Source organism: Oenanthe melanoleuca, chromosome 5, assembly GCF_029582105.1.
Source record: "Oenanthe melanoleuca isolate GR-GAL-2019-014 chromosome 5, OMel1.0, whole genome shotgun sequence".
Taxonomy (NCBI): Eukaryota; Metazoa; Chordata; class Aves; order Passeriformes; family Muscicapidae; genus Oenanthe; species Oenanthe melanoleuca.
Window position 1 is genome coordinate 7,992,552 of NC_079339.1, and position 16,183 is coordinate 8,008,734.

A 16,183-nucleotide genomic window follows, 5' to 3' on the forward strand; every position below is an offset into this window, starting at 1 on the left:
GAAGAATCCAGCCCATCCTTGTCTCGTGTTCATACCTCCTTAATTGCTTTATGGAATTATTAAGGTGGGGAAACACTTCCAAGATCAACAAGCCCAACCTTCAAGGTCATCAGCCCGATGTTTCTCCATCAGTTTCTCTGACCCTAAAATCCTGCACAAGGTTAAATAGCTCCCACTGGGTCAGTGAGACAAGCAGGGAAAAGCTTCCTTGCTAACGGATTTTTAGGGTATGGAGCATACAAAATAACCCCAAACACCACGACTTCTGTGCACAATTCCAGTACTCATATAAGCTCCAAGAGAGCTGAAGATGGGCCTGGAGTGACAGGACAAGGGGGATGGCTTCAAACTGCCAGAGGGCAGGGTTAGATGGGATATTGGGAAGAAATTCTTCCCTGTGAGAGTTGTCCAAAGGCGCAGGTTGTCCAAAGAAGCTGTGGCTGCCCCATCCCTGGAAGTGTTTCAGGCCAGGTTGGACAAGCCTTGAACCTGGGGGTTTCAGGAGACAAGCAAGAGTTTAGCTGGAGCTTTAGATTTTTTAAAAACTGCCCTCAAGCATCCAAAATGGTAGCAAGGTTTTAAGACCTTATATGGATTTGTGTCAAGCCCTTGGATAACTGAAGCTTTCATTTCCTCAGGATGAGCCAGGTAAGCTGCTGAGAGAAGGAGCTGGCTGTCACCTGCAGGACACTTAGGGCATTATCACTGTGTCTGACACAGCTCTGATAAGAATGCTAATAACAGCACCCAGCTCCATTGTAGCAGCAGTTCCTTACAACAGGACAATCCATTTCGGATCAAGCCCTTCATCAATCTGCACAACAGACCTTACATCACCAAGATTCCAGCTCCTCAGTTTTTTACTCTCATTAAGCAGCACTGATTGGTTTTGCAACCTGTCTTTTCACAACGAAGATGTCAACTGCTAAAAAGATAAACATCAGATTACCTGCTAAAAAGATAAGTATCAAATTATGGCTCTATAGCTACCTGATAACCATTGTTCCTTCACACATCCCACATTTTTATGCTCCTGTAATCCAGTCTTCCTTCCCTTGCAGTGTACCAAAGCTGCATGATGGTCCTTTCTGGAACTTTTGTCTTAACACATATGTCATCAAGCCTGAAAAAAAAAAAAAAAAAAAAAAAAAAAAATTTGGGGCAAATTTAAATGGACTTTTTGTGGAGATTAAAATCTGATTTTTTCCAAACCGAGCTGTTGCACTTCCTAAGTGATGAATATATTTGTTGACTATCAAAAGAGCTCCGTTAGTTCCCTTTCTGCAAGTTATGAATGTGACAGATTCTGGAGAGAAACACTGATTAGATGATTGACACCCAAGGCATGAGGAGGTCAAGCACCTTCATAAATGTACAAGCAGTAATCTCCTCTCTCTTAGAGGAGGAGAAAATAGAACAGAATGGAATACAACAGAATATTTCAGTTGAGTTGCTTGCCAGGGACTATCATTTCATCACTTAGATCATTTAGATCACTACAAATATCATGCCTGACCACTTCAGGACTGCCTAAAAGTTAAAGTCTCTATCATTCTTCAAATGCTTCTTAAACACTGCCATGATTGGAGCCTCACCCGCCTCTCAAGGAAAAAGGGAAAAAAGTAAAGAAGCACTAATCAGGCTGAGTAACTCAACAAAACATAAATAAAAATATAGATAAATAAAATAAATTGTTAAATTTAAATAAATAAACCATTTAGTCGTAAAAATGCAATTTATAGAAGAATGCAAGTTGTATTTGTAAGTTATTATTTGCAGTCTGTAAACCCTGTTCCTTCTTTCTCTTTTCATGTTCTTTTATATGGTGTAACTCCTTAGAGGAATGTTCTCTATTCATTCCTCATTCCTAGCAGCATCTGAGCAAGTCCTTGGAGTTTAAGCATCAAACTGGAAGGGACACCATGGTAGGGACTTTTGAGGGCCCTGATGCTCTGCTGAGGGCTTTAGCTGTGTTCAGCCAAACTGGCACTGTGGGTAAGACACTGTGCTTTCCATGGAAATTTTTCACTGCCTTTTGTTCATGATCCTGAAGGCTGGTGTAGAAAAGGTTCAGGTGCAGAAGAATCTGATAAACTGTGTTTTAGTGCAGCAGCTGGCACAGCCCAGAGCTGCTGGTAACTCTGTTTTTTGGGTACAGTAACCCATTCTCTGGGTGTGCTCCCCAGGTTTTAAGCAGCAGAACTGAATCCTTGCAGCTTTATGTGATGTAGGATGATCTTTTACAAGAGGAGATCTTGTTGCCCCCAAAAAGCAGCAGCTGTGACTCAGGGTTTGCAGCACAGACTTGCTGAATGGAAAATGATAGCATCTCTCTCCTGTCACGCCATGTCACACCCTGATAGAGCTGATTATGTCCTGTTTTGGTGGTAACTTGGCCATGCAGGCACTAAGAGGGCTCTAGGGAATGCGGCGGGCAAACAGGAGCTGGCACAGCAGATTGCACAGGCAGGGCTGCAGGTTTCCTTCTGCTAGTGGGGATTTTAGTTTGTTGTTCATTGTGTTTCTCTTGGTTGGTTGGTTGGCTGGTTGGTTGGTTTTGGTTTTTTTTGTAAGTAATTGTTTTTACACGATCAAAACCTGCAGTTAGTAAAATGTATGTAGCCAAGCAGAAGCCTCCAAAAAGGATGTGTCTGTCCAGACCCATTCCTGCCCGGAGTGTTCGAGCTGATCAATGGCTCCAGGGCGTGTTGCAGAAGAAGCCTGCCTGTGGTGTGAACAGGTTAATGATTTCCTTTTGCTGATGGCTGAGCTTAGGGAGGATGTTGAAAGACTAAGGAGTATTAGGGAAAGTGAAAGAGAAATAGACTGGTGGAGTTCCACCCTTCCATCCTTGAGGGAGGCCCACCAGGAGTCAGAGAACTCTCAAACCTCCCACTGTCAGGAAATAGGAGGACATCTGGTGGATGAAGGGGAGTGGAAATGGGTTCCTACCTGGGGAGATAATAAGAATTCCTCCCAACACCCCCATCACCTACCCAGGTGTGACTTCAGAATAGGTATGAGGCCCTGCATCTAGAGGGTCAGTCAGAGGATGTAGAAGAAAATTTTCTACCCAGTGAGACTCTCAATTATACTTAATCTGTGGGATCACTACCTCTGACACTAAAAAGAAAGGAAGGGTAGTTATAGTGGGTGACTCCCTGCTTAGGGGAACAGAGGGCCCCATATGTCTACTAGACCCATACCACAGGGAGGTCTATTGCCTCCCTGGGGTTCAGGTACGGGATATTATATGGGATATTACCAAGAGACACCCTGGGCTGATTCAGCCCTCTGAGTATTACCCACTGCTGATATTCCAGGTTGGTAGTGATGAGATTGAAAAGAGGAGCATCATGGCAATGGAAAGGGACTTTAAGGCACTGGGTCAAGTTGTTGATAGGGCAGGAGCCCTATCTGCTCAATCCCTTTGGTGGCAGAGAAAACTGCCAGGAATAGGAGAGTCCAAATTATCAACAAGAGGCTCAAGAGTTGGTGTCATCAGCAGAATTTGGGTTCTTTAATCATGGGGTAACTTTTTTGGCACCTGGCCTGCTGGAACTGAATGGGCTCCATCTTTCTGTTGAGGGCAGAAGGATTTTAGCTTATGAATTGGCAGAACTTGTTGAAAGAGCTTTAAACTCTCAAGGTTTGAAGAGGGAAGGGGGTGCAGTTGGGCTCTCTGAAAGCAGGCCCAAGCGTGGTAAGACTGAGTCAGGGGTGAAATCAGTAGCCCAGCCAAGGTTCATGTATGCACATTACCAATGTACACAGCATGGGTAACAAACAAGAAGAGCTGGAAGCCACAGTGCAATAGCAGAGCTGTGATGTAGTCGCCATCACGGAAACGTGGTGGGACGATTCACACAGCTGGAGCACTGCACTGGATGACTACAAGCTCTTCAGAAGAGACAGGAAAGGGAGAAGAGGTGGAGGGGTGGCCCTTTATATTAGGGAGGCTTTTGATGCCATAGGTATTGAAACTAATGACTATGAATTTGAATGCTTATGGGTTAGAATTAAGGGCTGCCATCCTACTGGGAGTCTATTATTGTCCACCCAACCAGGGAGAAGAAGTGGACAATTTATTCTATAAGCAGCTGGAGAAGGTTTCAGGACCATCAGCCCTTGTTCTTGTAGGCGACATCAGCCTGCCAGACATCTGCTGGGAACTTAATAAAGCCAAAAAAAAGGCAGTCCAGGAAATTTTTAGAGTGTATGGAGGACAACTTTTTGATGCAGCTACTGGGAAAGCCCATGGAGGGACTATGTTAGATCTGTCCTTTGTAAATAGAGATGGGCTGGTGGGAGATATGGTGGTTGGAGGCTGCTTGGGGCACATTGATCATGAAATTATAATTCAGTTCTCAATATTTGGTGAAATCAGGAGAAACATCAATAAGACTTTACATTGGATTTCTGGAGGGAAGACTTTGGCCTATTTAGGAGACTTACTCAGAGAGTTCCTTCCTAAGGGAAGCAGCCCTTAAAAACAAAGGAGTCCAGGAAAGGTGGGAGTGCTTCAAAACAGAGATCTTGAGGGCACAAAGCAGACTGTCCTTGTGTGCCAAAAGACGAGTCAACGAGGCAAACATCCAGCCTGGATGGGCAAGGAGCTTTTGGAGGAATTTAGGAGTGAAAAGAGGATGTATCATCTTTGGAAGGAGGGTCAGGTCTCTCAAGAAGTATTTAAGGGGGCTGACAGAGCATGTAGGAGAAAAATCAGGGAGGCCAAAGCTCAGTTTGAACTTAATTTGGCAGCTTTTGTAAAGGATAATAAAAAATGTTTTTACAAATGTATTAACGGTGAAAAGAAGGCTAAGTCCAGCCTTTGCTCTTTATTGGATAAGGGATGGAACTTAATAACTGCAGATGAGGAGAAGGTGCAAGTGCTCAACACCTTCTTTGCCTCAGTCTTTAGTGGGAAGACAGCTTGTCCTCAGGACAGCTGCTCTCCTGGGTTTTAGATGGTGTCAGGGAGCAGAACGGTCCCCCTGCTATCCAGGAGGAGGCAGTCAGAGAACTGCTGAACAGCTTGGATGTTCATAAATCTACGGGACCAGAAGGGATCCACCCCAGGGTGATGAGGAGCTGGCAGATGAGCTTGTGAAACCACTCTCCATCATTTACCAGCAGTCCTGGGACACTGGCGAGGTTCCACATGACTGGAAGATGGCCAATGTGACACCCATTCATAAAAAGCGTAGGAAGGAGGATCCTGTAACTACAGGCCAGTTAGCCTGACCTCAGTAAGGTTATGGAGCAGTTTATATTGAATGTTATCATGTAGCACTTACAGGATGGTCAGGACCCAGCCAGTGTGGGTTTAGGAAGGGTAGGTCTCGTTTGACCAACCTGATCTCCTTTTCAGGAGACAGGAGGTGACCCGCCTGGTGGATGCCAGAAAGGCTGTGCATGTTGTCTATTTGGACTTCAGCAAGGCCTTTGACACTGTCTCCCACAGCAAACTCCTGGAAAGGCTGGCAGCCCATGGCTTGGACAGGAGCACTTTACTGGGTTAAGAACTGGCTGGATGACTGGGCCCAGAGAGTGGTGGAGCCAGTCACCAGTGGTGTCCCTCAGGGGTCTGTGCTGGGGCCTGTTCTTTTCAATCTTTTTATTGATGACATGGATGAGGATATTGAGTCTTTCATCAGTAAATTTGCAGATGACACTAAGCTGGGAGCATGTGTCGATCTATTGCAAGGTAGGAGGGCTCTGCAGAGAGACCTGGAATGGTTGGATAGATGGGCAGAGTCCAATGGGATGAAGTTTAATCAGTCCAAGTGCCGAGTCCTGCATTTTGGCCACAATAACCCCCTGCAGCATGATAGGCTGGGGATGGTGAGTCTGGACAGTGCCCAGGCAGAAGGGGACCTGGGGGTGATGGTCGACAGCCAACTGAACACGAGCCAGCAGAGTGCCCTGGTGGCCAAGAAGGCCAATGGCCCCTGGCCTGTGTCAGGAACAGTGTGGCCAGCAGGAGCAGGGATGTCGTTCTTCCTTGTACTCAGCACTGGTGAGGCCACACCCTGAGTGCTGTGTCCAGTTCTGGCCCCTCAGTTTAGGAAGGACATTGAGAGGCTTGAGCACATCCAGAGGAGGGAACAAGGCTGGTGAGGGGCTTGGAACACAAACCCTGTGAGGAATGGCTGAGGGAGCTGGGGTTGTTCAGCCTGGAGAAAAGGAGACTCAGGGGTGACCTTATCATTCTCTACAACTCCCTGAAAGGTGGTTGTAGTCAGGTGGGGTTTGGTCTTTTTCACCAGGCAGCAAGTGGCAGAACCAGAGGACACAGTCTCAAGCTGTGCCAGAGGAGATACAGGTTGAATATTAGGAAAAACATTTTTAGAGAAAGAGTGATAAAGTACTGGAATAGTCTGCCTGGAGAGGTGGTGGAGTCACCATCCCTGGATGTGTTTAAAAAAAGACTGGATGTGGCACTTGGTGCCATGGTCTAGTAGAGGTGTTAGGGCATGGGTTGGACTCGATGCTCTTGAAGGTCTCTTCCAACCCAGTGATTGTGTGATTCTGTGTGATTCTGTGAACTGCAGGTCCTTAACCCCTTGAGGAAATTCTGGAAACATGTGGAAGCCTTCTCCTACCAACTTTCCCTCACTTTTAATCACTTAAACTCTAAGGAAAACCCTGAATTATTCCTGTTTTTTTTTGTCCCAACTTGTTTTCCAAGTACCAGATTACCATACTTCTACCCAAATCAAATCAGAAGTTTCCAGTCCCAAATTCAGGGCTAATGAGGTACTAAATATGTGGCTCTGCATGTCTCAACAAGGCAGGCAAGGATGTCAACACTAAGGAGAAGCTTCCATGGGAACTCAAAGCATATTTGAGAGTTGTTTGAGCCAAGCTATGGCACAAAAATAGGGAAGAGAAGAACCTGAACAAAAACTACAAAGAATGTGGCTGGGGGGTGTTAACATGGGATAACTTCTAGTGCTGTTAGTGGGATAAGTGGGAAATAAGCTGAGGAAAATGCTGGGTACAGGAGTCATGGAGGTGGCACATGCTGAAGTTGCTGCATAATACAAGAGATTTTGTAATCTCTGGGGAAGTGATTTCTCTCATCAGCTTTGTTTCTCACACCTCAGACTTCACCATGACAGCAATTACCTACAAGAGAGGCCAGAAAGGGGAGACAGAATAAAGGACAGACCAGCTCTACATAAAAATTACACATAAAATCACACTCCCACAGGAGGCACTGCTCTCTTGTTAGAGCAAGAAGTAATAAATAAAGCAACTGAAAGCTTTATCAGTCCACATGACTTTCCCTCTGGTTATCCTGATTAATTTAAAGATTATCTGTCCCACCAGTCCTACCAACAGCAGAAAATCAGTGAAAGCATTTCACAACTGCACTATTTCAAGCAGAGTATTTCAAACTTGGTCCTGCAAAGCGAAAACAGAGTTAAGCTTATGCCTAGTTCTATACATTATTTCAGAGATGTCCAAATCTATCAGTCCCTCTCCTCCTCCCTCTCATCCTACAAACACAGACACTTTATTTTAGAATAAGGGTCAGAGGGAGCCAGGAATCCTTCAGAAATCCTTGGCTCTTCCAAATAATCTTATATCACTGCATTGCTAAACTGACCTCTCACTCTCCAGTGTAGCTGGAATATTCTAAACCAATTTCCACTTCACACTGCCAATCTGTGGGGGAGAGAGGGATTAATGTTGCATAATTCCTAATTTCTTAGTCCTGTGTATCAGAGCCATAATTACTTCCTTTCCAGTCTCCAGAGGGTGATGTCCAGATGAAGAGAGTGTTTGGAAGAGGCCAAAGGAACAGCCTAGCAACTCTAAATAAGTTGGAATTATGAAGGAAAAGGAACAAAATCAATCTCAAATTGTAAAGTCAAGAATTAGGAGAGGAAAGGAACAAAACCCATCCACAATTAGCAGGTGTGGAAGGTGAAACATGGTTCTCAATTGTGGTGAAAAGTCAGCAGAGAGGTTTCATAAGATGGTGATTATGTTGCCGTCACACACTAATGGCAAGGATGGGGAAATGCAGAAAAAAAGCTGGAACTATTTTAGTTGCAAAAGACCTTTTACAGTCATGTTCTTAAAGCAAATCTGGAGAGAATCTTGGGACAGAGTCTACAGTAAATGCACATTTTCTCCTGGAAAGGAAGGCAGAAAGGGGCATTCCTCATATTTGTGCCACTGCATTCCCTCCTTTTCTTATAAAAGAGAGGAATTGTGCATTTCAAGAGCTGAGGAAGCACAAAGAGATGAAGAAGAGCAAGCAGCTAGCTAGGATTTACTGCACATTACAAGCTGTGTCCACATCCTACACAGACTCACAGACTCCATTTGTAGGAAGATTTGTTTGTATTAGTGTTTGGGGAAAACTCCAAACTCATTCCAGCTGCTGAGTAAAGATCCACCCTGCCTTCCCACCTAAGGTGTGTCAGCAGGTACAGGCAGGCCCCATCAGCCATCAGGGTGAAAACACATTGCACAACCCTCCAAATTACCTTCCTGAGAAGCTGCTTCTGTAATATTTGGACACAACTTGTGTGTCTTTCACTGCACCTCCTGAGAAGCACTTCCTTTGCAGTTCTTTGCACTAACAAAACCCAGCTAGAAATCACATTATTCTGCAAAATTTAAACATACAAATATAAATTGCAGTGACTTTTCATTTGGAGAAAAATTCTGCAAGCATCACCTGAAAATGTGGTTGGTCCTTTCATACTTTTTCTTTCTTCTTTCCTCCCTTTGCTGTTTGTGGGAAGTGTTCCAGGCCAGGCTGGAGAAAACTGTTCTGGTGGAAGGTGTCTCTATGCATGGAACTGGATGGGCTTTAAGGTCCCTTCCAACCCAAACCATTCCATGAAGAATATTATGTCCTTTAACAATCTCACCCCCTTTTATCAACTACATGTTTGAATTATGCTGTGTGGTGGCACAGGTACAGAAAGTGCTTCATGGCACCTCTCTGTCTCCAAATAGAATGATTTCCTGTTTTCTGGTGAGCACTAGAATATTTCAAATAAAGTAAATGAATTTAATTACTTAGCTTTGGCTGTCTTAAAATGCACAATGTAAATGATTTATGTGTTCTTGTTCTATAATCATGTAAGGAAATGCATAACATAAATTAGATCGAGAGATAATTATCTCTCTCCATTGACAAGAAAACCCAGGCAGCAGCTTAGACACGATGCTTGACCCCATAAAGATGGACAAGATGAAGATGATTTAATGCATCCTTCAGTGCTATTGTTGACAAGGTTCTTTTTCTAAAAAGTCATTGCTGCAGGCAACACAGGTTTTAGATTTAAAGAAAACTGGAATACTTGAGATCTAATCAGCATTTCTTTGTATTCCTTTCCTTTGTTAAGGACAGTGACCAGCTTAGCTCTTCATCTTCTCTTTCATAAGTGAAATGATGGAGTTCTTTAAGGAATTGTGCTTTCAGAAAAAAAGTCTGCAGAAGCAGTTAAAATAGAAAATCAAAGAATTAAAATATCCCTTTGCAGAATCACACTCTTAAAATTAGCTTTTACAACTTCCTCACCTTTAAGAATGAGCCTAATTGATTCTCCTCTATTCTCCCCAGGGGAGACAAAACATTAAAACCCCAGTCAAGTTATTCAGCCAGTCTCAAGTGAGAACTGGTGTTTTTCACATGTAGAATTGTCTTACAAAATCCTAGACACCCACTCACTCCGTGAGGACAATCTTGTCACTTTTATTGGAGGGAAACGAGGGGGAGCAGAGCCGAGGGATGTAATTCATCCTGTCACTCAGGAGCCATTATCAAGATCAAAAGGGAGGAACTGTATTTTGTAGCTGGAGCAGTTCCTTGCTCAACCTGTGCCCAGCACCACCTGGGTTACCCAACTGCCTTGTTTCACCTGGAGTGGCCAGATCTACATTTCATCACAACCCATCCTTTCTTTTGGGGTTTTCTTCCTCCTGCATCCTTCTGAAGGGCAAAGAAGCAGAAATGGGAAGTTAATGCTACCTAAACCTCAATTCTTTCTTGTCAAATAATTTATCTAAACTAACTTATAAACTGTTTAGTTTATCTGTATTTTTCTTGCAGTTGCATTTGGAAACATGAATTTGCATAGGTGATATAGGCACAGGACAACTTCCCTGCGTGCACAAGAGCACAGGGATTTATTAACTGCAACTTCAGTGTTGGAAAATAAAGGCTACAACTCAGACAATCAAAACCAGTCTCTTTGCATATGTGTAATAACAATATCTGTTGCAAACTTCTTGCCCATTGATTGGAGCCTTAAAAATAATTAAATATTCCTTTCATAGTAGTGTCCAACATATAAAGAGCAGATAATACAATTCAATAAATCAATAGAAGGGGTGTTAAGCACAGATAAGTGAGTGCTGCATTGCAGTGCCTCCTTTAGGTGGGTTTTACATTGTAAACATCTTCATACAGGGCAAATGTGTCATTGCTCCTGCTCAGGGACAAAACCAGCTGATCAGTTAAAAGTTTGCTTTATTCTTCTTACCTGTAATCATGATGTATCATTTTTCAGGCAGAAGCTTTAATTATCTTCTCAAAAAAAACCATTTAAAGAATCTATAAGGTTGAAAGTGTTATGGAACGCACTTTAAGGAAAAGATTGACTGGTCTCAGCCAGTAGAATAAAAGCATTCATAAAGTATAACAAACACTTAAATATTTCCTTGCACAATCCCTGCAGAGCTTCCATGGATCAGTAATGGTTTATCACTATCCTTTCCCGATGTCATTAGATAAGTTATCTCAAGAATCCAATTATTTGCTGTAGATAATCAATTGCTCCAAGTCTGAAGACCTGCCATCGCTAATGATTATTAGTGTAGATCAGAATATTTAATGCTCTCTTGTTTTTTTTCAAGTATTATTTTATGCTGTCCAATCAAAACTAACTTGTATTATTGAAAGAAATATTGGTAAAAGTACAGTTTAACTATTCCCAGCTGTTTCTTATTTAATCTTTTTCTAATTATGAGTCAGTAAACAAAGAGTAAATGTTCACAGGAATTTGCCAGAGTATGCACCATTTAAAACTACCTAAGCAAAACAGAAAGTTAAAAGTTTTAGGGAGAAAAGGCATCTTTAAAATATAATGAAATGTTAGAATTAAGGCAGATAAAGCAGCTTCTGAGAGAAGCAAAGACTCAGAAAGTAACTGGGGAAATTATCATGCCTGGGAGAATAAAAAACAGGCAAATGGTGTAGATTTAATGTGAATTTTTATGTGCACTCCTTTTCTTCTCAGTTCTGCATCCTTGAACTGAGGGATCCTAGCTGAGTCAAGTTCATTAAGGGACTAGATCTTTATTTGGATTAATGGATTGCAGTTCCATAGGTTAACTGGTTGGAATGCTTTGTTCTAGTATGGTATCTTCTTTAGGTGTTGTATGAGCCACCTGGAGGTTTATCCTTGGAAGGAATTTGCATTATAAATCCTTTTGCTCCAGCCCAGCATGATGGATATTAGTGGATATTATGCCAGTGTTGCATTTGACTTCTCTTAATTGCTCCTAATCCTTGATGAGACAAACAGAGGCCTTGGGCTGGGCCTGTGGGATGCTTCTGAAGTACTAATTGGATAATCTTAGCCCTGAGCAGCTAAACCCTTAAAACCTGATTTATGTCCTGATTGCTCACAGATTGCAAACCTGAGGAGGTGGAGGCGATGCCAGGCACCAAACCACTCCAAACACTGCAAATCCTGTCCTTTGAGCAGAGAACAGAAGCTTGACAGCAGCTGGGATTATCCCAGGGTAACATGGATCTGGAAATATAACCTTTACCATTATCCCAGAGTAACATGGATCTGGAAACACAACATTTACCATTATCCCAGAGTAACATAGATCTGGAAATACAACCTTTACCATTATCCCAGGGTAACATGGATCTGGAAATACAACCTTTACCATAGCAGGATCACCCAGTGTCTGGGACAACAGGCCCAGTAATTAATTTGCAGTTTCAGGGATTATGCCAGGGAAATTATATACAAGGAAATTAAATTTCCCATTGGAAGAGGCATAACAGGGTTTGGGAGCTGCAGAGGGAAGCAAAGGAATGAGTTTAACCATCCAAGGCTGAATCAGGCCCAGCCACTGCTGGTCTCTCATGGGATATTACACAGAGCAAGCCATGGAAACATCACATCCCCATCTGTTTTTTATAAAATGGATTGAAAGAAAAGGCTGCTGATATGAGAGGCCATGCAGCTATTCCCATGCTCCTTTCCTTGGAGAAGAGGTTTTGGAGGAGAAGGGAACTCAAGGACTCTGACCTGTCATCCAAACTCTGACTCTCTCCCCCTCAGAAAATGAGGCGCCAAAAATTGGGAGCAAACACTTCCTGCAGTAGAAAATCAGCTCCAAAGTGACATTTGTCCTCCTGGACACTGCAAACCCCTCCGAGCATCCCAAAAAGCAGGTGATGAGGAACAGGCCTCCACATCCTGTGGAAAAGCAGCAATAAAAACGTGAGGGGAGGCTGAACCTCCTCGCCACGGCCTGCAGGCAGAGCAGGCCTCCACTTCACAGACAAACCCTCACGGTTCGGTGGCAAAACAAGTGAGCCAAATGTGAAATTACATGAGGGCAGTGATCCTTTTTGTTCAGGAGATAGAATGTCTTCTCTAAAATATACAGGTTTGGGATGAAATTTGTGAATTTTAAGTCCTAGCTTCCAAATCTGCCATTATTTCAAAATAAGGCACCAAAAAATATTAGGGTTTTCATCTATTTTTTTTTTTTTCCCTCTCTTTTATGAGCTACTTAAAAGTTGGAATTATTGTCTGGATATAATTTGGGTTCTTTTGCTCCCAGAGCAGAGCTTTGATTGAATAGCTCCAGCTGCAAATCTGCTATGAATTAATTGTCACAATTGCACCACCTTTTCATTATCAAATGCACCTAATACAAATGCAACCCTGGAGAATTTTTTTTTTTTTAATGTGATCATTTGTTATAGTGATTTGGATAACATTTCTGTCTATTCAGAGCAGCTGTTCCAGGGAGGAATTTGTCCAAGGAAAAGGGAAAACTGGCCCATTTCCAGGTGCAACAGCAGGATTCTGCTACAGGGAGGCGAGCTTGGACCATTTTTCCTCATCCTTTCCTCGTTTCCCCCTTGAGAACCCCTCCAGCTGATTAAATTCTCAAGGCTCTCTAACCACCCTCTCCTTAGCTGTCCAAATATCAATCAGTTAGAAACTCAGCTACCTCTCCCTAGAGAGTGAGGAAAATCACAGTGGTTTTCTCTAGATTCATATTCAAACACTCCTTTGAAATAATTTGGGAAATAAAATTTTAAGAAGTTTTTATTTGATTTCAAGTCAAAAGGGGAGCTGCTGACCCTGGAATTGAGGTAAAATACCCCCAGCATCTGAGGATTACACTCCAAAATCAGGTGATTTCACATTTTGGGTTTAGAAAATGTCAAGTATAATCCTGACATATATTCCATGGGCACCTGGACGCATTCACCAGCAGGGGGAAGCCGCAGCCAATATTCAGCTTTAGTAAGCACCAGCACACCTGGAGCAGGCAAGGTTTACTCCCAGTTCCAGGTGGGAATGATGCTAAAAGTGTCAAGCAGTGACCCAGAGGCAAAGTTAAGCTCGGAGATGAGTTCTGGGCTTGCCAGGTCCCAGCTCTCTGACTGGGAAAGGTGTTAAGAGCTTTTCTTTGCAGAGACGAGAGGGATTATCTTGCTGTCAACAGATTCAGACAAGAACACCAGGCACACCCTGGTTCATGCAATGAAGAGTGACAACAGACAATAAAACACTGCATGAATGAGGTAGTTGTGCTTCAAACTTGCTTTTAATATCTGAGGTCATATTTAAGAGCTCGTTAGTCAAGACAGAATTCCTTTTCCAGGAATCTCCTGTTCCATAGGGATTGCAGTGCTGAAGAAGCAGCACCAAAGCAAATTATATTCCATAGATTTTTTTTCCCCAAAGCCATGTTTTAACTAGGAGCAAAATTGAAGGATTTTATTTCCTGGGACACTGGGGAAAAAAACTGCCTGAGGGTGGGTTTGGGGTGGATATTGGGATGAAATCCTTCCCTGTGAGGGCAGGGAGGCCCTGGCTACATAAAAGGACTGAAGTTGGTGCTGATCAAGGCCTGAAAAGCACCATAACACAAGGAATACAAGGATGGGGAACTGGGGTCTTGTGCAGCTCCCTGGAAAAGCCAGCTGCTTGGATTTGTTTGCATTATATCTGTGGTCTTGGCACACTGTCACAAAATTCGCAGGACATGAGCTGGGCTCTCTCCTCCTCTTCTCTGTAAGGCACTGGGTGTACTCATGGTAAGAAATACCAGCAGATTTTATTCAGCCCAGCTGCCTAAATCCAGGTATTACTCTGGATACTCCTTCCAATATTTATTTCAAATCAACTTTGGTGGGGGGAAGAAAGAGTGGCAGAATCCCAGGAGTAAGAAAACTGGAGAGGGTAGCCCAGAGGTAAATCCCTTCCCAAGGTGTTATTAGGGAGAGATGCAGGTGGCAAGATAACTCACACAGGCAGTGAAACTATCCAGGAATATTCAGATTTTGGACTGGGGAGTGTAGCAAGGATGCAAATTAAGAGTTTATACTGAAAAAAAAAGAGGATGTTGGTTAAAGATATAACACACGTCCTTTCATCATCAACTATTTTTAAATATAAGCAATCAAAATGAGGAACTCAGGGCCATGCTACAGGAAATTAAAAGGATTAAAGGGACAAAAAAGAGTTGAGATTTTTCATTGGAAAGGACACAATTCAGAGAGTTGCTCAAACTGTATATTACAGCCCCAAGATTACCTTATTTGAGTCAGGGAAAAGTTTCTTCAGTACTTTTTCTACCAAATTCTTAGGCACTACTGGATTTCACCTCATTCCAGAGACTGCAGAATTCAGGACTGTTGGGTGGATGGTCGCTCTGGCGAAGTTTTCCCTCACCTCACTGGCTGTAAGAGCATCTCACCTTCTATCTCAAGGGTTTTTTCATTCAAGAGTTGGTAGGAGCAACAAAAAGGAGAAGTGAGTCAATAAAAGAGGATTTAAAACTACCCTGAGAGCATTTCTTTCATTTTCACACACCCAAAGCCTGCAACTTCAATCCTAGGGTTAAAAATCTTACATCACCACCACTTATATTAAGCAAATTTTGTGTGCTGCAATATCACACTTTTAGCTCATGTCCCACAGCTGATACTTAAATAATTTTAATGAGCATTTTGCTGGGCAGTCCCTGCCTGCTTTGCTTTGCTCATTGCTGTGCACGGCTGATGGATTTCTGATTCAGCAAACTGGAGCTTCACAATCGGGTGTTGAAACACAGCATCAGAAAATCCCAGGAGTTTGTATTCCATCTATTTCCCTGAAAGAAAGCCCAGGTAGAACATTCCAAAATTGATTGGCTCCTCTCTCCCTGACATAACACAAAGAATTCAGGGAATCTTAGTTTGAAGTTTGGTTTGGTCTGAAGATTTTTATGGCACAGATATTTTAAAATGTAATTTTTATGTGTGGTTTGGGTTTGGTTTGGAGATTTTTGTTTGCTTTTTTTTTTTTTTTTTTTTTTTTTTTTGATATGTGTAGATCTAACACCCACTTCAACAAGAAAATAAAGACAAAAATTAAAAAGACAAATTCTCTTTCAGCTTCATGAGGAGCCACTGGTAAATAAATCCACTGTTGCAACAGGTCAAAGAGTTTTAGGCTATTTCATCATTCCAGAGGAACAGAAGAAGGTTAGATGACTATTTGGGACCTCTGGCATGAGGATGCAATTCCAAAGATGCTAATAAATCAGTGGAAGTGGAATGAGTAGTTCCTGAGATGAGCTACCCTTTAAATCATTGTGGTCAGAGCTGCCTCTTCCCATGTGGGATCAGTCCCTGTGGGTTTAACCTATATGGAATAACAAAATAAACATTGTAATTAATTCCTATTGAAGCTGGGTTTATTTCCTTCTTCAGGCCTCCACTTTTGGGCACTGGAGTACTGCTCTGATCTGATGTGGTCCCTCTTTTGCCCTCTCCTGCCTGCTTCTTGTTCTGGATACCCCACATAGACCATGAATCAAAGCTGACACTGATCCAACAGGTCATAAACAGGTAGAAAAGCCCACATCAGCAAACCCCAGCCTTCACTGACTGGAATCCAGC